Here is a 27,639-nt window from a genome sequence, read left to right as displayed (position 1 = left end):
TACTCAGCTTGAGGTTGTCAAATTTAAATGAAAAATTTTATTACTAATTCTAGAAAGGAATAGGGGCTTTATAAATAGTATCTTGGATTAAGCTTATTCGTGGATTAAAGTGTAATGAAAAATTAAAAAGAAGCATCTCATAAATACACTCTTTGGTCACCAGGGGAGATAAATATGAGAAAATAGCACTAAGCAACTTTCTTACCCTGAGAGGGTGTTTCCCCTCTTCCCGTTTTCCTCAAGAGAGCGGTGTACCTTTCTTTGTGATGGGTGAGAAAATTCTGAGCACAGAGCAGCAGATTATCTTGAAGGTGGCAGAAAAACCACTGTTGAGCTTGTCCAGAGGCACATCCCTAATTTCTGTCTTTTTATTCAGATAGCAATGATAACAGTATTTTCTAGTCCAGACATGTTTAGCTTCATTTAGGAAGAAGATTCAGAAGTATGTTCAGAGCATTTGCAGATATAGTTTTTTGGTTGCTGTTTATTTGTAGATTTCTTTTGATGTGGGCTCCCTTTTTCCTTAAGTCTTAATTGAAATTATTACAACAGTGCTTCTGTTGTCTGTTTAGCCACCAGGAATGTGGGATCTTAGCCTCCTGACCAGGGATGGAACCGGCACACCCTGATTGGAAGGCAAAGTCTTAATCCCTGGATCACCAGGGAAGTCCCCCACATATACTTTTAAATAAAATAAGGAAGCTGCATAACGGAGGGCAGACACAAGGTGGAGGTGCACCACGCCTCTTTTCTTTCCTGGCTTCCTACCCGGTTCTTCACTTCTGGGGTGAACAGCATCACCCCTCAGACCCACACACCAGCCTAGGCTGTGGGGAGGTTTTGCTGTCTCAGGGGTAGAGTTTCTTGTATGTTCCAGTGTGTTGAATGTGCCAGCTCTTACATCACTGACTTGAAATAAAGACATTCTAGATTTTATCTCTCCCACCTCTAATTTTATTGTGCTCCAGCGTATTGGTGCTCCTCAGTTAAAGCCGATCATGATGGTCAAAGGGTAAAGAATCCTCCTGCAATACAGGAGACCCAGGTTCAGTCCCTGGGTGGGGAAGATCCCCTGGAGAAGGGAAAGGCAACACACTCCAGTACTCTGGCCTGGAGAATCCCATGGACAGAGGAGCCTGGCGGGCTACAGTCCAGGGGGTCACAGAGTCAGACACAACTGAGCGACTAACACACAGACACACACACACAGACACACACACAATGATGGATGTGTTTAGAGGGAAGCCGTGGTCTTCTTTTCCAAGTGCTGTGTTGAAACTCCTCTGGTGACAGCTGGTAGGCATGATGGGGATGGAGATGGAGACTTCCACCCTCAGTTCAGTTCAGTTCAGTTCAGTCAGTCATGTCTGACTCTTTGTGACCCATGGACTGTAGCCCGCCAGGCCTCCCTGTTCCTCACCAACTCCTGGAGTTTACTCAAACTCATGTCCTTTGAGTCGGTGATGTCATCCAACCATCTCATCCTCTGTCATCCCCTTCTTCTCTTGCCTTCAATCTTTCCCAGCATTAGGATCTTTTCCAATGAGTCAGTTCTTCACATCAGGTGGCCAAAGTACTGGAGTTTCAGCTTCAGCATCAGTCCTTCCAATGAATATTCAGGACTGATTTCCTTTAGGATGGACTGGTTGGATCTCCTTGCAGTCCAAGGGACTCTCAAGAGTCTTCTCCAGCACCATAGTTCAAAAGCATCAATTCTTTGGCACTTTTCTGTATGGTCCAACTCTCACACCCGTAGATGACTAACCCTTCCACCCTATTGCTAGCCAGTTCTGCTCCTTAGAGGTTAACTCTACTCCACGGCCACAGCATCTTTCTGAATCCAATAAACAGAGCTATGTGGTTTGAGGGAAGCATCATGATAAAAGCCCAGGAGAAGAACCCAGGCCTCACTGAAAAGTCACTGTTAGAACCATCATCCCATTCAACACACATCAACTTGTTATCCATTAAACAGAGGCCAGCACCCTCACTTAACATACATATTTTTACATTTCCTAGTCACTGTTACAGTGTGATTTTATTGAACCAGTTCTGTGAAAATACCACTTCACATGTAGTTATGGTTTAAAAAGAAGGCAATCACCGATTTGCTCTAAGAGGAGCTGGGGAGGACTCATGAAAGTGACATTTCCTTTGTTCTTTGGATCAAAAACTCAACAGCAAGTAACCTATAGACTGAAACATTCCTCGGTAACTTCCTGCCAAGCTCTGGAGCCCACTCCTCTGGACTGGATCACCATTTGATCTGATGTCGGTTCTAAGTTTCTATCATTAAACATCCTTTTGATTCAGTTCAGTTCAGTTGCTCAGTCATGTCCGACTCTTTGCGACCCCATGAATCGCAGCACGCCAGACTTCCCTGTCCATCACCATCTCCCGGAGTTCACTCAGACTCACGTCCATCGAGTCCATGATGCCATCCAGCCATCTCATCCTCTGTTGTCCCCTTCTCCTCCTGCCCCCAATCCCTCCCAGCATCAGAGTCTTTTCCAATGAGTCAACTCTTCACATGAGGTGGCCAAAGTACTGGAGCTTCAGCTTTAGCATCATTCCTTCCAAAGAAATCTCCCCAAGAAGATCCAGGGTTGATCTCCTTCAGAATGGAGTGGTTGGATCTCCTTGCAGTCCAAGGGACCCTCAAGAGTCTTCTCCAACACCACAGTTCAAACGCATCAATTCTTCGGCGCTCAGCCGTCTTCACAGTCCAACTCTCACATCCATACATGACCACAGGAAAAACCATAGCCTTGACTAGACAGACCTTAGTCGGCAAAGTAATGTCTCTGCTTTTGAATATACTATCTAGGTTGGTCATAACTTTTCTTCCAAGGAGTAAGCGTCTTTCAATTTCATGGCTGCAGTCACCATCTGCAGGGATTTTGGAGCCCCCCAAAATAAAGTCTGACACTGTTTCTACTGTTTTCCCATCTATTTCCCATGAGGTGATGGGACCAGATGCCATGTTCTTCATTTTCTGAATGTTGAGCTTTAAGCCAACTTTTTCACTCTCCTCTTTTACTTTCATCAAGAGGCTTTTTCGCTTCTCTTCACTTTCTGCCATAAAGGTGGTGTCATCTGCATATCTGAGGTTATTGATATTTCTCCTGGCAATCTTGATTCCAGCTTGTGTTTCTTCCAGTCCAGCATTTCTCATGATGTACTCTGCATATAAGTTAAATAAGCAGGGTGACAGTATACAGCCTTGACGTACTCCTTTTCCTACTGGAACCAGTCTGTTGTTCCATGTCCAGTTCTAACTGTTACTTCCTGACCTGCATATGGATTTCTCAAGAGGCAGGTTAGGTGGTCTGGTAGTTCCATCTCTTTCAAAGTTTTCCACAGTTTATTGTGGTCCACACAGTCAAAGGCTTTGGCATAGTCAATAAAGCAGAAATAGATGTTTTTCTGGAACTCTCTTGCTTTTTCCATGATCCAGTGGATGTTGGCAATTTGATCTCTGGTCCTTTTTATTACTATCTATAATTTTTTTTTCCACCAGCACCTCAATAGTAAGCTGGGTTTATGAAAGCATTTCTCAGTTTCTTTTCCATTAAAGCATTCAGTATACTGGTCTAAAGTGCTGGTTATATTTTAGCATCTTTGTGGCTGTAAGTACGATGTCTATTATGACTCTGCATGCATGCTAAGTCACTTGAGAAATGTCTGACTCTGTACAACTCTATGAACTGTAGCCTACCAGGCTCCTCTGGCCATGGGATTTTCCAGGCAAGAATACTGGAGTGGGTTGCCATGTCCTCCTCTAAGGGATCTTCCTGACCCAGGGATTGAACCCACATCTCTTATATCTCCTGCAGTGGCAGGCAGGTTCTTTACCACAAGCGCCAACTGAGGAACACACGAAGATTCCTCTCATTAATCTTTCAGAGGTTCAGGAACCCCAGTTTGGAAATCACCGTATTCAATAGATCCTGTATTCTTTTCATTTCTCCTTTCTTCCTTCTTTCTTTCATTGCAAATAACCTACAGTATCTACCAGTGAGTACTTTGGACATATGACTATAGGATGAGATATTTGAAACTGAAGTTGTCCTGGAAATTCTAAGATACATGATCTTTTTATTTTTTTTATTTTTTATTTTTTTTTTTTAAGATAAAATATTTTAGTTTTTTATTTTTTAAAATTTTAAAATCTTTAATTCTTACATGCATTCCCAAACATGAACCCCCCTCCCACCTCCCTCCCCATAACATCTTCCTGGGTCATCCCCATGCACCAGCCCCAAGCATGCTGCATCCTGCGTCAGACATAGACTGGCGATTCAATTCACATGATAGTATACATGTTAGAATGTCATTCTCCCAAATCATCCCACCCTCTCCCTCTCCCTCTGAGTCCAAAAGTCCGTTATACACATCTGTGTCTCTTTCCCTGTCTTGCATACAGGGTCGTCATTGCCATCTTCCTAAATTCCATATATATGTGTTAGTATACTGTATTGGTGTTTTTCTTTCTGGCTTACTTCACTCTGTATAATCGGCTCCAGTTTCATCCATCTCATCAGAACTGATTCAAATGAATTCTTTTTAACGGCTGAGTAATACTCCATTGTGTATATGTACCACAGCTTTCTTATCCACTCATCTGCTGATGGACATCTAGGTTGTTTCCATGTCCTGGCTATTATAAACAGTGCTGCAATGAACATTGGGGTACATGTGTCTCTTTCAACTCTGGTTTCCTCAGTGTGTATGCCCAGCAGTGGGATTGCTGGGTCATAAGGTAGTTCTATTTGCAATTTTTTAAGGAATCTCCACACTGTTCTCCATAGTGGCTGTACTAGTTTGCATTCCCACCAACAGTGTAGGAGGGTTCCCTTTTCTCCACACCCTCTCCAGCATTTATTGCTTGCAGATTTTTGGATCGCAGCCATTCTGACTGGTGTGAAGTGGTACCTCATTGTGGTTTTGATTTGCATTTCTGCACAAAGACAGACATATAGATCAATGGAACAAAATAGAAAGCCCAGAGATAAATCCACACACATATGGACACCTTATCTTTGACAAAGGAGGCAAGAATATACAATGGAGTAAAGACAATCTCTTTAACAAGTGGTGCTGGGAAAACTGGTCAACCACTTGTAAAAGAATGAAACTAGATCACTTTCTAACACCGGACACAAAAATAAACTCAAAATGGATTAAAGATCTAAATGTAAGATCAGAAACTATAAAACTCCTAGAGGAGAACATAGGCAAAACACTCTCAGACATAAATCACAGCAGGATCCTCTATGATCCACCTCCCAGAATGCTGGAAATAAAAGCAAAAATAAACAAATGGGATCTAATTAAAATTAAAAGCTTTTGCACAACAAAGGAAAATATAAGCAAGGTGAAAAGACAGCCTTCGGAATGGGAGAAAATAATAGCAAATGAAGCAACTGACAAACAACTAATCTCAAAAATATACAAGCAACTTATGCAGCTCAACTCCAGAAAAATAAACGACCCAATCAAAAAATGGGCCAAAGAACTAAATAGACATTTCTCCAAAGAAGACATATGGATGGCTAACAAACACATGAAAAGATGCTCAACATCACTCATTATTAGAGAAATACATAATCTTTTTAAAAAATTAATTTTATTGAAGTAAAGTTGACTTACAATGCTGTATTAATTTCTTCTGTACAACAGAGACTGTTATATATGTAAGTATACATTCATACGTATATTCTTTCTCATATTCTTTCCCATTATGGTTTGTCACAGGCTTTTAAATGTAGTTGTCTGTGCTATATAGTAGGACCTTGTCATTTATTCATCCTATGCATACTAGTTTATTTCTGGTAATTCCAAGCTCTCAGTACATTCCTCCCTTTTCAACCACAAGCTTTTTCTCTCTCTCTGTGATCTATTTCTGTTTCATAGATAGGTTTATTTGTGTTGTAATTCAGATTCCACTTATAAGTGATATTATACAACATTTGCTTTTTTTTCTTGACTTGGTTCACTTAGTATGATAATCTCTAGGTCCATCCATGTTGCTGCAAATGGTATTAGTTCATTCTTCCTCATGGCTGAGTAGTATTCCATCACATATATATCTTTATCCACATCTTCTTTATCCTGTCATCTGTGATGGACATTTAGGCAGTTTCCTTGTCTTGGGTATTGTAAATAGTGCTGATATGAACATAGGGGTGCAAGATACATGATCTTTTTCCTCAACCTCTTGATTTTCATGACAATATCATGATTTATAGAATCTTTACTGTAAGTATTGTAATCAATTAATTAATAAAAAGAATAGCTACTGTTAGTATTATAGAGAATTTACTGTGTATCTTGGGCTAGGTCCTTTACATACATTAGTCTTAAATCCATAATAATACAATGAAGCAGATAACAGCTTAAACTGCCTATTGAGGGCACAGAGGCTTCCATTCTACTAGTAGGAAGAGGAAGAAGTGGGACTCAAGTTTTCTCAGACTATGGAGGACATGCTTCTCTTGCTCCTCTGTAAGTGGAACCTGAGAACTCTCAGGTTATGATGGGGAAGATGGTTTGCTTTTGACTTTCTTTCTTTCTAGAGAGAAAAAGGAGGGCAAGCACCAACTGTGAGAGGTGGCCTTTGTCTTGGATCCTGAAACAGTGCAGTGAAGACCACAAAGCCTTTGATGGTAACATGGGTTGTTGTAACTGACTGTGATCTTTCTGTGGCTGTTGGATTTTCCATCTGACAATATAGGTGAAGAAAAATATTTTTCCATGAAAACCTCTGGGATGCAGCTCAGTGTTATTTGGTTTGGCTTCAAGTGTTCTTCACCTGATAATATTTGAGAAGAAAAATATTTCCTCTTGAAAACCTCTGGGAAGCAGCTTAGTGTTATTTAGGTTTGGCTCCATATGTTCCCCCATTTGTGTAGAAACCTGCAGTACTGTTTTTCAATTCTGTACTGATGTCCTAGGAATGGTGAGCAATTGGTCTTTCTATCTGTGTATCTGCGCTTCCCTGATAGCTCAGTTGGTAAAGAATCCAGCTGTAATGCAAGAGACTCTGGTTGGATTCCTGGGTCAGGAAGATCCACTGGAGAAGGGATAGGCTACCCACTCCAGTGTTCTTAGGCTTCCCTTGTGGCTCAGCTGGTAAAGAATCTGCCTGCAATGTGGGAGACCTGGGTTCACTCTAAATATCGATCATCAACCTATCTGTTGATCTATCAGTCTGTCTCTCCATATCTAGGTCTCTCTATCTAGATCGATCTATCCATATCTATCTTTTTTTGTATCTATCTGTATCTTTATAAGGGCCCAAGTGGCTCTAGTGGTAAAGAATCCACCTGCCGATATAGGAGATGCAAGACACACAGGTTTGATCCCTGGGTTGTGAAGATCCCCTGGAGGAGGAAATGGCAACCCACTCCAGTATTCTTGCCTGGAAAATCCCATGGACACAGGATCCTGGTGCGTTACAGTTCATGGGTTGCAGAGTCATACACAATTGAGCTTATACATACACGTATATTTATAAAGTATTAACTATTTATGTAGTATATAATATATACTATATACTGCATTAAAATATAATTATATTACATTTAAATATAATTTGTACATACAATGTTAAAATATATTTATATTTTAAAATGTTTATAAATATTAAAAATATTTTTAAATTATAGATATGTTTTGTGTTAAGCATGGATATGTTTAACCTTAATCCTTCCTCATCGGAAAAGTATAACTGACTATTTTCTCTCAGAAAGGATCGATAAAAATCTCACTCCCTTTGAAAAGGATTTCTGAACCGTAGGGTAGTCATCAGTTTCTCTGATTTGAATTAAAATGTCTTCTTGGATTCATGTCAATGTATGGCTAAACCAATACAGTATTGTAAAGTAAAATAAAGTAAAAATAAAAATTTAAAAAAATGTCTTCTTACTTTCAGCCCCTATCTTCTAGTGTCACCTGTCTGTGTTTGCAAGGTAAGGAATGTAGTTAGGTGACCTTGCTACCTAGGGAACTGAGTTGCGGCTCTCTGCTTTCCCATAGCCCAGTTTACTCCTCCTTCAGGAACATTCAGTCTGTTTTCAGGGACTCTGGGTCCGTTCATGAAAATGGAAAACTGAAGTTTCAGGAGGGAAATGATGGGAGGAAAAAAGAAGGGGGAAAGGAGGATTTACTGGCATGTGGTAAGGAAATGAATACTGTTTCTTATAACCCAGCATGTCTTCACTTCCTGAGCCATCTGGACTTATTACTTAAATGGAGAATGAAAGAGTTTCTAATGACTTTGAGCTTTTAAGAGCTGCATGCTCCCTTTTTACTAAATGAGTGAACTTCATTTCTGGTTCAGGGGCTGTCTGGTTCTGGTAGAATGAATTTGCCAAATGATACCCCAAAAGCCAGTCTCCCCAGCATTGTCCCCAACTAGAGATAACTGGTGAAAAGATTAGATTCCAGCCGGAGGCAATGCTTTTTTTAAAAGTTAATTTTTGTTATTTTCCCCTATCGTTTTTGTCCGTGGAGCTCAGTTATTAAATTTAGGGACCTTGTGTCCAGTTCATGGCTTTAAAATCACTTTACAGATTTCACTACCAGGCAAGACAAGAGTACATTAATTGGGATAGAACAGTAAAGATAATGTTTCTATTCTCAGCATCAACTGCTCATTTAGTTTTTAGAAAAATGATCAAGAAGTCTTTCTCTATTCTCGGAGAGGTGTTTCTGAGGGGAATAGAAGGTCCTTTGGTCCAATCCACCCTCACAACAAGACTTTAAACCAAGAGAAGCAAAAAGAAGTTACGAAGCTATAAGATAGCTCCAGCTGCAGGAACTGAAGTCTATGGCTTAATTTGTTTGAATAGAAATAGAAATAGAAGCTCATGTTCTTTGAAAATAAAACATCCAGTAGGTTGAGGATCTATGAACTTCCTGTGATTTTCTTGCATTTGCAGTACCCAAGCTAATGGCCAGACTTTCTCATCATTGACTTTTTGGGCAGCTTGAGTGGGAATCAAATGCATCACTGGTTATCTGAGAACAGCCCAGTAATACTTTATGAAAGTGAAGTGTGCTGTACTTGAAGTCCAAAGATGCTTTCCACCCACCCTGGGAACAACCTGTGCTTTTCTTCTCTAGCCAAGGTGTTGACTTTGTAGAAATCCACCTACAGCCTGTTCTGTCTGCCTCGGGACTGACAGTTCCCAAGGACAGGGCTGTGAACAGGGCGCAGGGTACAGGGTACCTTCCCAGCACAGTGTTAAGACCAGTGGCTCCAAAGAGACTCGCCTTGGTCTCCAATGAGGCTGTACAATTCAGACAACTTCCACAGTATCACTGGAAAGATATCTATGAGTGAAGAGGGAAATATGGGTGAATTTCTACATTTTAGGGGCCTAGGAAAGTTGATGAAAGAAGGCAAATATCAAACTCAACTACAGTTTATGATACCAAGCCTAAGTAACAAATATGCCTTAATGAAACTCCCATCACCCAAGGCTTACGCTTTTAAAAATTTCTATTTTATTTTTTATGAGTTGCTTTTGAAGTCAGAAAATATAAGCAGAGTAAAAATATGTCTCCATGATGTCAAATCTGGGTAAAAAGTGGAACAAATCAGACAGGCAGGGAGTTTTCAGTCTGCTTCACAACAGATATTGGTCTTTTGACTTTTGTAATTTTCTTATCTTTGGTGGCTGGCCAACTACTAAGTTTGTTGTTCTTAGGGAATGCTGAAAGTGGTGCTGACAGGAGTCAACTTGGTCTTAATATGTTTTTGTCATTTCCTGGTGGGGGGGGGGGGAAGGAAAGGATAAAGAGTGAGATGGGAAGTGGATAAGATTATTAGCAGAATGTTTTTTAATTTTTTAATAAAATAAAATAGAATATGGGACCTCACTGGGAAAATGCAGAAACCATTCTCTGAGGATATCGGTCTCTTTGTCCCTTGTCTTTCCTTTATGTTGAGGTATCCAGAGAGGAGCATTCTTAGTGGAAATTCTGAGGCCCAGGATGAAGTAACTAAGCTTTAGAAGTACATGGATCTCAGCTGCATTAAGTCTTGAGGCAGATCTCAGAGACACAGTGACTTATCTTAAGGTCACACACTTGCTAGCAAGCCCAAGCTGGCTGGTTGAGCACCGACTCTTCTTTACCTCGAGGGAAACTGCCCCGTATGGATACGGATCTGCATCATGGTCAGTGAGAAACGTCTTCCTGGAAGTCTGCTGTATGGAAAGCACTTGCTGGGCTCTAGGGATTTAGGGAGGAATTCAGCATGGTCTCTAATGGTGAGCTTTCCACAGTTACAATTTTGTGTGGAGTAGAAATAATGTAATAGTAATTACTGACAACAAGAGAGTTCCAGATGAAAGCTACAGATGAAAGCATTGTTGCAGATAGTAGGTATTTGGTAAGTCTTTGAGTGAGTGAGTGAGTGAATGCTGAATTTGGGTCATCAGTGAAGTACCATCCTATCACATCTGTTGGGAAGAAAGCCCTCACATAAATGGTTTTAAAGGAAAAATAGGACTTGACTGGATGGTCAATGAGGGAATCTCACCACTGGAAATGTACTTATTATCTGTAAGATCTGACTCTTTAGCATAGTTAAATGTGGGAAAATCCAGTCCATTCCCCTTCAGCGCTTACTTATCATGGGGCAATGCAGAGCAACCTATTGGTTGGAGACACAGTTTTAAAAAAGTTGTGATGCTGTTGTGGATGATGCTACTAGATCTGGGTAAAAATTCAAATGTCAGGTATACAAACAAATTTGGAAGCCGGGAATAGAAAATATTTTAGCAGCAGGTGACTGACGCCATGAAGCCAGTGCTAATTAAGAAGCTGAGTAACACTGAGGTGTCACAACAAACATAGTAATGAAACTGGCTAACATAATACTTATGGAGCTTTGACTATGTGCAGACACTGTGCTATCTTCCTTCATTTCACACTTAAAACAACCCTGAGAATGAGCTTTCATTGTTACACTAATATATAAGCAATGAAGTCAAGGCTCAGAGAGTTTAAATTACTTGCCCAAGGATACATAGTTATGGAGACGTAAAAGAAACCCTCTAATTCTGCCTGTTTTTCTCAAGGACTCCCTCATCCAGCCTCTTGCAGGCCAACCAGGAGACAGAAAGAGGAGAGTCTTGTATCAACTGTCCCGTAGGGCCTGAACGATGGAGACTTTCAGGAGGCAGGCTGAGATCAAGACCTTTCTCAGTTACTTTGTCAGAGCCAGGCTTCAACAGTATGTGAACTGAGAACTTCCAGATGTTCAAGCTGGATTTAGAAAAGGCAGGGGAACCAGAGATCAAATTGCCAACATCCATTGGATCATGGAAAAAGCAAGAGAATTCCAGAAAAGCATCTGCTCCATTGACTACGCTAAAGCCTTTCATGGTGTGGATCACAATAAACTGTGGAAAACTCTTAAAGAGATGGGAATACCAGACCACCTTACCTGCCTCCTGAAAAACCTGTATGCAGGTCAAGAAGTAACAGAACTGGACATGGAACAACAGATTGATTCCAAATTGGGAAAGGAGTACGTCAAGGCTGTATATTGTCACCCTGCATATTTAACTTATATGCAGGCTATATCATGCAAAATGCTGGGCTGGATGAAGCACAAGCTGGAATCAAGATTGCTGGGAGAAATATAAATAACTTCAGATATGCAGATGACACCACCCTTACGGCAGAAAGAGAAGAATTAAAGAGCCTCTTGATGAATGCGTAAGAGGAGAGTGAAAAGTCTGGCTTAAATCTCAACATTCAAAAAATGAGGATCATGACATCTGTTCCCATCACTTCATGGCAAATAGATGGGGAAACAATGGAAACAGTGAAAGACTTTATTTTCTTGGGCTCCAAATCACCACAGATGGTGACTGCAGATAAAAGATGCTTGTTCCTTGGGAGAAAAGCTATGACGAACCTAGACAACATATTAAAAAACAGAGACATTACTTTGCCAATGAAAAGTCTGTATAGTCAAAGCTATGTTTTTTTCCAGTGATAAGAGTTGGACCATAAAGAAGGCTGAATGCCTAAGAATTGATGCTTTTGAAATGTGGTGTTAGAGAAGACTCTTGAGAGTCACTTGTACTGCAAGGAGGTCCAACTAGTCCATCCTAAAGGAAATCAATCCTAAATATTCATTGGAAGGACTGATGTTGAAGCTAAAGCTCCAGTACTTTGGCCACCTGATGCGAAGAGCTGACTCATTATAAAAGACCCTAATACTGGGAAAGACTGAAGGCACGAGGAGAAGGGGACACCAGAGGATGAGATGGATGGATGGCATCACTGACTTACTGGAAGTGAGTTTGAACAAGCTCTGAGAGATGGTGAAGGATAGGGAAGCCTGACGTGCTGCAGTTCATGGGGTTGCAAGAGTCAGATATGACTGAGCGACTGAACGACAGTTACTCAGGGGATTCACTGACTTTTCCTAATTTCAGGTCTAAAATTCCTAAGAAAGCAGAATCTCTAAAAATACAGCCAGGTCTCAAGTCAGCTTATTGTTTGACTTTTCTTTGAATTCCAAAGAAGTCTTCTTTATTAGCAAATTTATTAGCACAATGGATGCCCTCAGGGTCTGCTGTGCTGGGTGTTTTTTTGAAATCATCTGGCTTTTGAAAATAATTGCTAAGTGGCCCATTTTCATTTAACTCCATCCTTCTCTCAAAGATGACTTTCCCATTGTATTGTATTTTAAGTTTTTTAAAACCTGAAACCACTCAATATTCTTTGAAACTAGGAAATAGCTTTCAAAATTGTTATACTGGTTGAGGCTCTCCTGTCAGAAAGGCTGTTGGAAGAAGGTTCTAGACTATTGCTGTGTTTCACAGACATGTCTGCTTTTACAAGGACCTGCAATCCTTATGAAATAAAACACCTATGCCTTGGCCCCTAGAGACTCAGGTTCAGTAAATATCCAGTGAGGCTCAAGAATTTGCATGTTTGAAACAAGCGCCGTGGTGACCCTTGCTCAGGCAAGTGTGGGAACCCTGTGGGGGTGAGGAGGCTATGGAGGGATACCTGGAGCTTGGGCTTCTGACCTTGTTTCTGTCACAGACCTGTGTGAGCTCGGGTGAGGCCAGTTTAATTTTTTTTTAATTTATTATTAAATTTTAAAAAATTTATTAGGGTACAGTTGCTTTACAATGTTGTGTCTGTTTCTGGTGTACAATGAAATGAATCAGCCACCAGTATACATGTCTACCTGCCTCTGGCTCCTCCCTGCCGCCGTCCTTCTTCCCCATCCCACCGTCCAGGTCGTCACAAAGCACCGGGCGCTGAGCTGCCTGTGTGATACAGCAGCTCCCACGGGCAGTTTCACACGTTATACTGGATCCATGTCCACCCTAGTCTCCCAGTTCATCCACCCTCCCTCCCCCGCCCGTGTCCACATGCCTGTCCTCTGCGTCTCTGTTTCCTGCCCTGCAAAGAGGTTCATCTGTACTATTTTTCTAGATTCAGTAATTCCAATATTTCATGTGATGTTCTGCGGCAAACACATTGGGGTCTTGTTTGCAACTTGTTCAATTGGTTTTTTACCAGAACGGATTTTTTGGATTGAGGTCTAGTTGATGTACAATATTATGTAACTTTCAGGTATATGGCATAGTGATTCACAGTTTTAAAGGCTATAGGTCGCTTGTAAAATATTAGTATTTTATAAAATATTGGCTCTATTCCGTATGCTGCCTCCTTGCAGCTTGTTTTGCATGTAGTCTTCTGCACTTCTGAATCCCCTACCTTGTTCATTTCTTCACGGGGCATCTGTGGAGCATCTCTGAGGCTGGAGTCTCTGCGGCCAGCAATGGGTCTCAGCCTTTCAGGCCTCTGTCTGCTCCCAGAGGCTGCCTCTCCCCAGAGCTCGGGCTGTGAGAAGTGGGGGCCGGAGCGGTGGCCTCCTGTGGCCTGGCCCTGTCAGCTTCCTTAGCACCCAGCCTGTGGTGGAGGGGAAGACTCCTCACAGAGGGACTCTCGGTTCTCCCTTCACCAGAGTCACTGCTTCTGCCTGGCCTTCCGGAGTGCCATGCTCTGCTCTGCAGGTGTTGGCTGGGAGCTGGCCCCTCCTGGGAGCTGGACCTTCTGCTTCATCAAAGGGCCTGGGAGCCACTTGGCCTAGCTCTACTCACTCTTGGAACAAAGAGGTCCTTGCGTCACTCCTTATCCCCCTCCCCGACTTACTGTTCTGACCAGCGGGCGGGTGTTGTTAACTCCCCTGGGGCTCTAGCCCTGTGAGCCGGAGGCAGATGGGGTTGGGGTGTTTCGGTTCCATGTAGTTTTCTGACCTTCTGTGGTGGCAGCCAGGTTGCAGAGATGGACAAGATGCTGCTTTGCTGGGGGCTGGCAGTCCAGGGTCTGATGGTCTGTGCTCTCTCGCTGTGTGACCTGGAGCAATTTATTTGAGCTTTCTGAGCTTCAGACTCCTCATTTGTGATCTAGGGGTAATGAAAGTACTAATCTTGTGGGATTATGGTGAGAAATAAATGGCAGCATGCAGATAAAGCATTTTAAATAGTGCTTGGCATAACAGCGGTGCTATAAGGGGGACTATAGCATCCATATGGTATTCTAGGGGCTTCCCTGGTAGCTCAGCTGATAAAGAAGCTGCTTGCCATTCAGGAGATCATGGTTCGATTCCTGGGTCAGGAAGATGTGCTGCAGAAGGGATAGATTACCCACTCCAGTACTCTGGGGCTTCTCTGGTGGCTCAGCTGGTAAAGAATCCGCCTGCAATGCAGGAGCCGCAGGAGACATGGGTTTGATTCTTGGGTGGGGAAGATCTGGAGGAGGGCATGGCAATTTTTAATTGGAGAAAAATTGCTTTACAGTGTTGTGTTGGTTTCTGCCATACATCAACCCACTCCAGTATTGGTGCCTGGAGAATCCCATGGGTAGAGGAGCCTGGTAGGCTACAGTCCAAAGGGTGGCAAAGAGTCAGACACCCCAGGAGCAACTTAGCACGCATGAACCCATGGTGCTCTAGAGCAGTGGTCCCTAGCATTTTCGGCACCAGGGATCAATTTGTGGAAGACAGTTTTTCCACGGACGCTGGGGGTGGTTTGGGGATGATTCAAATGCATTTCATTTATTGTGCACTCTATTTCTATTATTATCATGTCGGTTCCACCTCAGATCATCAGGCATTAGATCCCCGAGGTTGGGGACCCCTGCTCTGGGGGCTGCCTCTTGTGTGAACTCAACAAGATCAAGCTGGCGCTCAGAGCCTTGCTCAGCTCTGTTTTTCAAGTTTTACTTTAAACCATTGATTCCACCCACAGCTTGCACTGACGTCCTTCAGCAGCTGCTGCTCTCTGACCCCTGTTTGTCATCTTCTTTCCATTTCCCATCCTCAGGTCAAGAAAGCATATGATTTCTCCTAAATTTACTTCCTCTGGGGGCACAGAGCCCCAGGCAAGCTCAGAGAGTTTGGGGAAGCATACTCAATTGTTTTTACTGTTTTTTTCTAATTTTTAATTGGAGAATAATTGCTTTACAGTGCCATACAGCAACATGAATCAGCCATAGGTATGACATGTGTCCCCTCCCTCTTGAACCTCCCCCCACCTTCCCCTATCCCATCCCACTTTTCCGTGTTGTCACAGATCGCTGGGTTGAGCTCCTTGCGTTATATGGCAATTTCCTACTAGCTATTTTACAAATGGTGATGTATTTGTTTAAATGCTCCCCTCTCAATTCATCCCGTCCTCTCCTCTCCCACGGTGCCCACAAGTCTATTCTCCATGTCTGCATCTCTTTCCTGTCCTCAAATTGGTTCATCAGTACCGTTTTTCTAGATTCCATATATAACATACACATTTTTTTGACCCATTGCCTGATTTTGCTGTTTTTCAAGAAATTTTTGTTTCTTGCAATAAAAGAAATACTACCATTGCTTTACAATGTTGTATTAGTTTCTGCTGTACATATGCGTGTACATATAATACGTCCCCTCTTTGTTGGATTTCCTCCCCTTTTGGTCACCTCAGAGCGTTGGGGAGAGTCCCCTGTGCTATGCTTGGTTTCTCTGAAATGCCTGGCATGTGGTACCGTGTTTACTTTGGGGGCTGTCCCCTTCAGAATCCCACTGTCGCATGATTCTGGGTTGTGGGCGCGAGTGGCAGGGAAAGCTTCAGTGTGGATGGAAGCACTGGCTTTCCCAGAAGAGCCAGGTGGGTCTCCTGGGCTCACTCTGGCCGGCCGTGGCTGGCCCTTGCTGTGGGGAGTGAGGAGAAGAAGCGACATGGCTAAGCACAGGGTTGCCAAGGGGCCTGGAGAATATCCCGCTGGATAATCCTGTTGTTGAACACAGGGTGAGCTGCAAAGTGTGTGTCTCATGACGGGCAAGCCCCATGAAACACGCTATGAATTAGAAATATTTGAGGCTTGCCTTTATGAGCTGCTTTTTAAACTGAGAGTGGAAAAGTTCAGTGCTACGAGCAGGTGAATCTCTATTGCTTGTCTTTAGGGACTGAAAAAACCTCTGTCCTTCTTTTGTCTTTTTCTTTTTAAACATTTCTAATGAATTTGACAAAGTGGTATCTTTGTACAGTTACCATTTTTTCTCCTTTCCTTTGTCTCTTGAGCAGCACAGTTATTTATAAAACAGAAGTCTGCAGTGATCTTGACCTTACCTCCAGTCGTCTGGGTCCAGCCAAGTGCACTGGTGGGGCTCAACTAGAAGGATGCCTGAGGTCAGCCTGATGCAGCCCTGGCTGGGGACAGGGCAACCGTGGGATGTGGACAAGGGGCTGCCTCAGTTCCACTGGGGGTTTTGTGGCTTGCTTCACTGGCTTCATTAGTGTCTCTGTCCCTGAAACATAATGTGAGGAGTTTAAATTGACTGGAGTGAGCCTTTTGTGGGCACTGAAACTCAAGGTCCGCTCCTCTCCTGGATTCCCTTTCATCTCTGCTTTCCCTTGAACCTTCTTCATCATCATAGACACTGTCTACTGTCAAGAGAGAGTCCTTCACATTTATGTTGGTTATTGTTGGCAAAGATGTATTTTTTTTTTTTTAGCATTTATGCTCAATGCCACTCATGATATTAAAAAAAAAATTGTGCTTGGAGTTCTCTTGATAAACATTCTGATCTGAATTTATCAGCAAACCAGAGGAATCTTGCAGCGGAGTTTATGTTGTTTACTCTGGGAAAAAGTGAAAGTGAGAATGTTAGTCCCTGAGCCGTGTCTGACTCTTCGCGACCCCATGCACTGTAGCTGGCCAGGCGCCTCCGTCCATGAGATTCTTCAGGCAGGATTACAGGAGTGGGTTGCCATGCCCTCCTCTAGGAGATCTTCCCATCCCAAGGATTGAACCTGTGTCTGCTGCATCACAGGCAGATTCTTTATGGTCTGAGCCCCCAGGGAAGCCATTCTAGGAAAGGAGGGGGCCTAATTCACAGCTCCTCAACAGGGACCCCAATCGCTATTCCTGGAGAAAAAAAAGTTGTTGATGGTTTGACTACAATGTGCTGTGCTGAAATTCTGTGCCCTTGCTGTTAGGAGCTCCCCTCCACCATCAGAGCCCCATACTCTTTGTGTCAATTCACAATATAATACAGGCTTAAGTGATATCAGAAGATTGGATGCGGGTGAAACTAGGAAGGACCTGGGAAAGAACTATATTTCAGAGACCAGGCAGACCTGTTAGGGAGGGCAGGTCATGCATCCCAGGGGTGGGGGGTACCGTTAGGCAGGAAGGTGCTTGGTGGCCTCTGGTCCTGTGCCACTGGGCTTCATGTCACCTCTCCATTCCCACCATGTTCATTTGACATTGTGCTCTAACCCCCCAGCTTTCTTTACTCTCCCTAATGTGCAGCCCTCTGCTGCCTCAGGACCTTTGCACATAGTTCCTTCAACACTTGTCTGCCTACCTTCCTCCCATCCCTCTCCAGCTCTCTCAGGGTCACCTTCCTTCACTCCACTCTTGTAGGTCAGATCCCCTATGATGTGCTTTCTGGCACCCCGGGCTTTTTCCTTGACATCTAGAGTAGTCTGTTTCTTCGTTTGGTTATCAGCCTTTTGTCTTTAACCACGAGGTCAAAGATGGTCAGTTTCACTGACTGCTGCAGAGGGCAGGGTGCTTGGTGCACAGAGTGTTCAGTAAGCATGAATCTGGATGGACCAATGGGAAGAAAGAATGGCTCCTTGGTGGTCTCAGTGTCTGTGATGGTGTAGACCTTGGTGGTCTGGTCCCCCTGATGGCGGAGACCCTGTATATTTTCCATGGCTTGACTGCTTCCATGCTCTAGCCAACCATGTGCTGGTTGGGACTTGTTGCAGTATCTTTCATGACTGTGGACTAAAGGGGAGAAGGTGATGAGACAGAAAGAAAATACAGTAACTGAAAAATATTTTGTTTAAGACACAAGTACATGCATTCCCATAATCTCCCTGTGAAACTTCTTTAGTATAAACGTTGCGCAGACAGAAGCGCTAAGGCTCAGGAAAAAAGTTGAAAGAAGAATATCTGTTTCTCAAATTTCCAATTTCAAATGTGATGATTTGAACAGAGAATTTTGACCCACATCATTTTTACTCTCTGGTTGTGTTGGTGAAGGACCAGCATTCTGTACCTAGAGAGGCTGAATGCCTGAGCTCCATCTGCTCAAGAACCTCCTGCCTCTTCTGCAGGGTTTAGAGTTGGATCCTTGAAAAGGCTGCGAGTCTTCTTTCTAGTACCAGCAGGATGGCCTGTGCTTCCCAGAAGAAGATTCTGAGACCAAGGTTCATGTGCAGGAGATTATTGAGGAAATGATCCCAGGAAAAGCCAGTAAGGGGGTGGGGAGGCAAGATGGGGAGGGTGAAAGAGAAAAGCAAGGATGGCATTTCAGCTTGATCCCACCAGAGAACTCAGAGTTTGTCCTCATACAAGGCAAGAGAGCTGGACTTTCGTACTGTACCTGTCATTCTCCAGACTCCAGTAGCCTGAGGTGTCACCTAAGAGAGGTCCAGGTGCAGACTGTCAGAGGACAAAGAACACAGTGTCCAGGAGAAGAGCAGTCAGAAAGGAGAAGGGAGACTGAGGGCATGCAGGGAGCACTGACGATGTCCGGGAGAGATAAGAAATGATGCTACAATGTAGTAAACAGATCTCACATGAAGGTATGTTCACATGCTCTCTCATTAGTTCTAATAACATATTATTTATTTAAGCTGATGCTCTGGGCTTCCCCAGTGGTGCTAGCGGTGCCTGACGAGGCAGTAGACACAAGAAACACGGGTTTGTCCCAGGTCAGGAAGATCCCCTGGAGGAGGGCGTGGCAACCCACTCCAGTATTCTTGCCTAGAGAGTCCCATGGACAGAGGAGCCTGGCGGGCTATGGTCCACAGAGGTGCAAAGAGTCCGATGTGACTGAAGTGACTTCACACACAGGCACATGTCAAATACTGTGCAACTGTTTTGCATATATTATCTCTAATTATTATGATATTCCTATAATAATGTTACTATAATTACTCTTCTTATTGTAGGGGTGAGGAAGCTGACTTCCTTTTTAGATATTTGAAATACAACTTTATTCTGATTCTAAATGAAAAGGAACGGGAATGACAGTAACAAACAAGATTTCACCTCTCAATAATGTCACGTGACTATGCTGCTGCTTCTAAGTCGCTTCAGTCGTGTCTGACTCTGTGTGATCCCGTAGATGGCAGCCCACCAGGCTCCCCTGTCCACAGGAGTCTCTAGGCAAGAACACTGGAGTGGGTTGCCATTTCTTTCTCCATGTCATGTGACTATAGCAGTTTTATATTTGAAACTCAAGGAGGAAAAATTGTGTTGCAAATCACCTAAATATCAGGTCCAAAAATGAAAGTTTTTTTTTTTTAACTGCCACATTCACTCCAAAGCTCATCCACCTCCTTCAGCATCCAAACATTAAGCACATGTTCTGCTTAGCTATGTAATAAAGTGGCAAACACGCTGCACTGCTGACATCACAGGACACTGGCCTATAAAACTAGACTTCTGACGCTGGGCCCCAGCCTCACCTTCCCACAGGCCATCATCTTCATCTGTGCAACCTCTAAACCGTGCTTGTCCTGCACTGCCAAGGCTGGGTCCCTGACCACATCTGGGAGGGGCAAGAGCAGGCATGGCGACAAAGTCCACGTTAGGGTCTCCGATCAGTTTTCTAGCAAGCCAGAGGAAGGGCTCTTCAGAGCTGCAGTTACTTTTGGCAGAAATGTCATAGTACTGAACAGTCTTCTTTCGGTGGAAGACAGATGACTTTGCCTCAGCCTTTCTGTCCTTAATGTCCACTTTGTTGCCACACAGCACCATCGGGATGTTCTCACACACTTGTACCAGATCTCTATGCCAGTTAGGCACTTTCTTGTAAGTAACTCTCGATGTTACATCAAACATTGTAACGGCACACTGAGTTTGTATATAATAGCTGTCTCTCAGTCCACCCAATTGCTCCTGACCGGCTGTATCCTATATGTCAAACATAATACATCCTCTGTTGGTATGGGACACAAGAGGATGGACCTCAACACCCAAGGTAGCTACATACTTCTCAAATTCACCAGTCAGATGATATTTCAGGGATGTAGTTTTTCCAGTACCACCATCACCAACCAATACCAGTTTGAACTGAACTTGGGGTTCTCCTTGGGCAGCCATCGTGATGTTGCTTCCAGAAGCATCTCTGTGCCTGTGTGACTGAGCAAAACTGACTTTAAAGAATTCAAATGGCTTGCCCAAATTCTCGCAGATAGAAGTAACTTTCAGGCCTAGGCTGACAGGACCATAACTCCAAACTTTTAAGCAATACATTAAAGCTGTCATTACTCTCCCAGGCAAATTCAGAAGGACATGGATGGATGTAAGTACTCCTCCTGAGGCTCAGGGTTAATACAGTATTTAAGTCCTCTGATGGTTTGACAGGGTCACACTCTCCATTTGTTGCGGGCCTGCCTTTGGATAGAGAGGAAGAGGGCAGGATGGAGGGAGCACCGTGGGGACACAGATCACACAGCTTTCCCACAGAGTCTCCCCCCATCCCTACTGCTTGCCTCCTCCTTCGTGGCCTCCATGGTGAACTCTTGAGGTGGATTCCTCCAGCTGGGCTGAGAGCCGCTCTTCAGCTCCCACATGAAAGGGAGACTTGGCTTTTTATAATACTCGCACTTTAAGCAATGATCCAGATTATCCCCAAGAATTCCAGAAACACTGGACAAGTTTTCCTCAGGAAGCCATGGTGTGAGTATCTGAGCAGAGGCTCTGAGTCTATGTGCTCCTTGCAGATCCAGGAGCTTCTGAGGTTCCTCCTCATCAGGGAGCAATGGTTCTCGTTAGAATAAAAGGAGAGAATATAACAGAGGGTTGGGGGCAGACACTGGCCCGGGGCATGTGCTCTGAAACTGATAGCCATTATTTTTAGATGTGATTTAGGAATTTTGTTTAGGTAAGATGTTTGCTGGGCCACTGTACTGAAATATCCTAGAGTGGGTGGCTTACACAACAGTAATTTCTATCTCACGGTTCTGGAGGTTGGAAGCCAGAAGTCAGGGTGTCAGCAGGGTTGGTTTCTTCCCCTTGGCTTATAGATGGCCATCTTCTCTCTCTATCTTTGCACAGTCTTTCTTCTGTGTGTGACTGTGTACCAGTTTCCCCTTATTATAAGGGTACCGGTCAGGTTGGATTAGAGCCCACCCGCATGACTTATCTTAATTACTTTTTTAAAGCTTGATCTCCAAATACAGCAACATTCTGAGCTACTGGGGGATCAGGACTTTTAACACTTGAATTTTCAGTAGGTTGGGAGGAGGGGGAGCACAGTTCAGCCGTAACAGAGGAGCATTTCCGATAAGCAGTGAGTGGGAGCTTGATTTCAGACTAGACTGGAGAGGGAGGCAGGGGCCCGGCTGTGTCCTGCCTCTTAGCTCATGTTTGACAAGAAGGCAGTGGTAGGAGGATGGGATTTGCTGTTCAAAAGGTCACTCTGGTTGTGTTAGGGACAGGGGTGTGTGTGTGTATGTGTGTGTGTGTGTGTGTGTGTGCACACGCATCTGTGGGGTATTTAGCTTAAGTGCCCAGAATCTTAGGAGGATAGGATGGGGGCAGAGTAAACACGGGTGGAGCAATTGGGAGGATCATGCATTGGTCCACAGAGGAAGTGGCCAGGACTGGGGTGGGTGGGCGGTGTTGGTGGCAGTGGAAGAGATGGACTGGAGCCAATGAATTCTAGAGCCACCTAGCCTGATTTTAGGAGGTAAAATCAGCTGGGCTTGGTTATAGACTTAATAGTGGGACTGAAGAAGAAATTGATGTCAAAGGGAATTAGATTTTTGACCTGAGCAACTGAATGGGTGGTGGTGTCATTTTCAGGGATTGAAAATGTTAAAAAAAAACAAAAACAAAAAAAGCACTGGATTGTGGGGGAATAATCATGACATGGGTTTTGGACATGTTGAGTTTGAGGTTCTTTTGAGGCATCCAAGAAAAGACATGGAAAAGATATTCATAGGTAGGGTCACAGATGAGGAAACAGAGGTTGCTATTGCAGGAAACATTAAGTTGCTCAATGTCCTAACTAAATTACACCATTATCAATTGACAAATCCAGTTTCGAGGTCTCAGATCTCCTGATTTACTACTCCAGCGCTCATTCCCACACCAGTGCTTCCTTCCCTTACATAATTTTTAAGGATAAAGGACAGTGAGCACACATCCTTGGGACTCTGGGTATCCAGTCCAGATCAATCTGCTAAAACATCACATTTATTTGAAGTTGTCTGCATTTTTTTTTGAAAAGTCATTTGACTTTTTTGTCATACTGTATAACATTGTTATTTCTATATAGTAATGCCATTAAAAATGACTGATCTTGGAGAGGAATTTCTGCTCCAGGAGGATGCTTTGAATATATTCTGGGATAATGAAACTTTGTGCCAGAGGATGCAGTGCCAGGGCTATGCAGGTGATACAGATGAAGATGGTTCATTCTGCGATGTGCCACCCACACCTACTTTACAGCAAAAGGAGTGAAGCAGTATACTTCTGACCATAGGCTCCACTGTTCCCACTACATATTGTACCTCCAGCCCTAATGTACCATGGCACCTGGAAGCTGCAGCCAAAGAGAGCAAGAGAATGGCCTTTCAAAGGCATAGCTGTGGCACCAACTTTGAGATGATAGCGTGCAAGGATGGGGTCATTCTCCAGGATGCAATAGGCGTTCTATATCAACAGCCAGTACATGGTGCTGTGACCAGAGAAGGCAGAATACTTGAGGGTAGAAGTAGAAGGTGCCTCTCTTGGCATCACTTCAGTGACCCACTTAGGGAATTTCTGTTTCTCATCCCCGCAACTCTGGGCTCCATAGGTTTAGAAGTCATGGTTCCCAGAAGGACATGTTTCCATCAGGAAACACAAGAAGAGTCTCTATGAAACTTCAGGCCACGACAGCCGTTAGTTACTTCAGGTTCCTCATGCCAGGATAGCATGAGGCAAGGGAAGAAGTCACAGTGTTGGCAGGAGCAACAACCTCTAGTCATCAGGGGGAGGTAAACCTGCTGGATATGCATTTTCCCAGCAGTCTGAGAAATTGGCTGCCATGGTTCATGGCTGAATTCCAACGTGAGAATCGCCATAAAGGGATGTGCTTTCACTCAAGATTATGCCCCTTCCCTGGGGGTGACCTACAACCAAAGGTGGGTAAATCTTGGGGTATGAAATCTGAGCCTCCTTGGCCCAATTTGGAACAGATTTGAAGGATCATCAGGTTCCTATGACTGAGTCTTTGTTGGGGCTGCAACACAGTTCAGCCACTCCTTGTCTTGATGCAGACATCACTGCTTCCCAGGTGGTGTTCCTAAGAGCACCCCCAATAAACCACCACGTGGAGATCTCCACCTTGGATTCTGCTTCCCAGGGAAGCCAAGCTAAGCAAGATGGCTCAGGGACATGTCAGATAAATAGCTGAAAATAGAGGCTGGCATTTAGAAGAAAGATCTGTGCTGCAGATATAGACTTGGACATCATCCATCTAAGGACAATAGTGAAACCATGCTTGGATGAGTTTGCTAGGATAGTGATAGATTCTGACAAAGAAAAGGAGGACATCTGCTTTAATAGATTGGAAGTAATAGTAATATATGGCTCTATAAATATTGCTGTTTGGTATTGGGTAAAAGGCCTTGTGAAAAGGAGGGAGGTAATCTTGGAGACCTTAGTATTTGAGGTTTTTTAAGTTAGATTGAAAAAGCCTCTTGATGAAAGTGAAAGAGGAGAGTGAAAAAGTTGGCTTAAAGCTCAATATTCAGAAAATGAAGATCATGGCATCTGGTCCCATCACTTTATGGGAAATAGATGGGAAAACAGTAGAAACAGTGTCAGACTTTATTTTTGGGGGCTCCAAAATCACTGCAGATGGTGACTGCAGCCATGAAATTAAAAGACGCTTACTCCTTGGAAGAAAAGTTATGACCAACCTAGATAGCATATTCAAAAGCAGAGACATTACTTTGCTGACTAAGGTCCGTCTAGTCAAGACTATGGTTTTTCCTGTGGTCATGTATGGATGTGAGAGTTGGACTGTGAAGAAGGCTGAGCGCCGAAGAATTGATGCGTTTGAACTGTGGTGTTGGAGAAGACTCTTGCGTGTCCCCTGGACTGCAAGGAGATCCAACCAGTCCATTCCGAAGGAGATCAGCCCTGGGATTTCTTTGGAAGGAATGATGCTAAAGCTGAAACTCCTGTAGTTTGGCCACCTCATGTGAAGAGTTGACTCATTGGAAAAGACTCTGATGCTGGGAGGGATTGGGGGCAGGAGGAGAAGGGGACGACCCAGGATGAGATGGCTGGATGGCATCACAGACTCGATGGATGTGAATCTGAGTGAACTCCAGGAGTTGGTGATGGACAGGGAGGCCTGGCGTGCTGCGATTCATGGGGTCGCAAAGAGTCGGACACGACTGAGCGACTGAACTGAACTGAACTGAACCAAGATAATGGAGAGAGGGCTAAAGAATATCTGAATTATTGTAACTCTATCTTGTAATATTTTGTAATTCTTGTACTATTGGGACTTAAACAAGGAACAGAGCTAGAACAAATAATTTCACAATTTGCATGGAAATACAAAAAACCTCGAATAGCCAAAGCAATCTTGAGAAAGAAGAATGGAACTGGAGGAATCAACCTGCCTGACTTCAGGCTCTACTACAAAGCCACAGTCATTAAGACAGTATGGTACTGGCACAAAGACAGACATATAGATCAATGGAACAAAATAGAAAGCCCAGAGATAAATCCACACACCTATGGACACCTTATCTTCGACAAAGGAGGCAAGAATATACAACAGATTAAAGACAATCTCTTTAACAAGTGGTGCTGGGAAAACTGGTCAACCACTTGTAAAAGAATGAAACTAGATCACTTTCTAACACCATTCACAAAAATAAACTCAAAATGGATTAAAGATCTAAATGTAAGACCAGAAACTATAAAACTCCTAGAGGAGAACATAGGCAAAACACTCCCTGACATAAATCACAGCAGGATCCTCTATGATCCACCTCTCAGAATACTGGAAATAAAAGCAAAAATAAACAAATGGGACCTAATTAAAATTAAAAGCTTATGCACAACAAAGGAAACTATAAGCAAGGTGAAAAGACAGCCTTCTGAATGGGAGAAAATAATAGCAAATGAAGCAACTGACAAACAACTAATCTCAAAAATATACAAGCAACTCATGCAGCTCAATTCCAGAAAAATAAACAACCCAATCGAAAAAATGGGCCAAAGAACTAAATAGACATTTCTCCAAAGAAGACATACAGATGGCTAACAAACACATGAAAAGATGCTCAACATCACTCATTATTAGAGAAATGCAAATCAAAACCACAATGAGGTACCACTTCACACCAGTCAGAATGGCTGCGATCCAAAAGTCTGCAAGCAATAAATGCTGGAGAGGGTGTGGAGAAAAGGGAACCCTCCTACACTGTTGGTGGGAATGCAAACTAGTACAGCCACTGTGGAGAACAGTGTGGAGATTCCTTAAAAAATTGCAAATAGAACTGCCTTATGACCCAGCAATCCCACTGCTGGGCATACACACCGAGGAAACCAGAATTGAAAGAGACACCTGTACCCCAATGTTCATCGCAGCACTGTTTATAATAGCCAGGACATGGAAACAACCTAGATGTCCATCAGCAGATGAGTGGATAAGAAAGCTGTGGTACATATACACAATGGAGTATTACTCAGCCATGAAAAAGAATACATTTGAATCAGTTCTAATGAGGTGGATGAAACTGGAGCCTATTATACAGAGTGAAGTAAGCCAGAAAGAAAAGCACCAATACAGTATACTAACACATATATATGGAATTTAGAAAGATGGTAATGGTGACCCTGTATGCGAGATAGCAAAAGAGACACAGATGTTTAGAACGGACTTTTGGACTCAGGGAGAGGGAGAGGGTGGGATGATTCGGGAGAATGGCATTGAAACATGTATACTGTCATGTAAGAAACGAATCACCAGTCTAGGTTCGATACAGGATACAGGATGCTTGGGGCTGGTGCATGGGGATGATCCAGAGAGATGATATGGGGTGGGAGGTGGGAGGGGGATTCAGGATTGGGAACTCATGTACACCCGTGGCTGATTCATGTCAATGTATGGCAAAACCAATACAGTATTGTAAAGAAAAATAAAATAAAAAGAAAAATTAAACAACAACAACAAAACAAACAAACAACAACAACAACAACAAAATAAGGAACACACTCAAAGTGCAACCAGGGAGGACAGAGGTCTTAATAGACTGTAGATGGTACCTGCTGGGTCCCTGGTTATTGGCATTAGAGATCTCTTCTTGAAAATGATATTATGAGACAAGTCAAATGCAAATAAATCAAACAATAATGATAAATGGATGGTCTTTGATCAATCTGGCTGCACCCTGGAGGAGGATCTGGAAAGGAATTTGCAAGGGTCACAGGATGGTTAGAGTGTCATAGGGGTTGTAAACAAAGTTGTAACAAAGGACAGATCAGAGTTTTCACACTTGGAACTTCCTCTGTGCTATAACCTGTCCTGTCTCTTGTTGTCTTGGTGTCATGAAGATAAGAAGAATGTTTTTACGTGTGTGTGTTACCACTTTTTTTCTTCCTAGTGATCATTGTTGCTTGGAATGGAAGCCCCAGAGGCAGGGTGTAGAATTCGTTCTCCTGACATGGTCGCTTTTGTGAACCGATTTGGGTCAACAGCAGTTGTCATTACTGTTTGCTGCCCCTCAGAAAGGTTAAACCTTCCCAGTGGAGTGAGGGTAGGAGGTAAAAGTCAGCAGAGAGTGTGTAGGGTAAAAAGAGAAGGGGGCTGAGGACAGATCTCAGAGGTTACCTGAGGGAGCTTTCATAACAGCTAAAGCTTTAAAGGCTTTAATCCAGGATGGGGCCAGCTCTTGCCCTAAACCTGGTTTCCCAAGAAAACAGTCTTGTATTTTCAGTTTCCAGTGCATTTTGTTGCCAAACTTTTCATTTCTCTGCCAGTCCTCCTTTCTTTGACCATGTTCAACTTCTACTTCAAATCTGGGAGTCCGTAACTCTGCTGAGAAACTCCTTGGATGAAAGGAAGTGTGTCACATA

General features: G+C 43.3%; 1 pseudogene; it reads right to left on the bottom strand.

The window, feature by feature from the left end:
* Positions 1-10,141: 10,141 nt before the first annotated feature.
* On the bottom strand, positions 10,142-20,649 carry LOC138444030 (GTP-binding nuclear protein Ran-like; annotated as a pseudogene).
* Between the last annotated feature and the right edge of the window lie 6,990 nt (positions 20,650-27,639).

This window comes from Ovis canadensis, chromosome 7 (assembly GCF_042477335.2).
Source record: "Ovis canadensis isolate MfBH-ARS-UI-01 breed Bighorn chromosome 7, ARS-UI_OviCan_v2, whole genome shotgun sequence".
Lineage (NCBI taxonomy): Eukaryota > Metazoa > Chordata > Mammalia > Artiodactyla > Bovidae > Ovis > Ovis canadensis.
The sequence above is the reverse complement of the archived record's forward strand: the minus strand, read 5'-3'. Positions and strand labels throughout refer to the sequence as shown.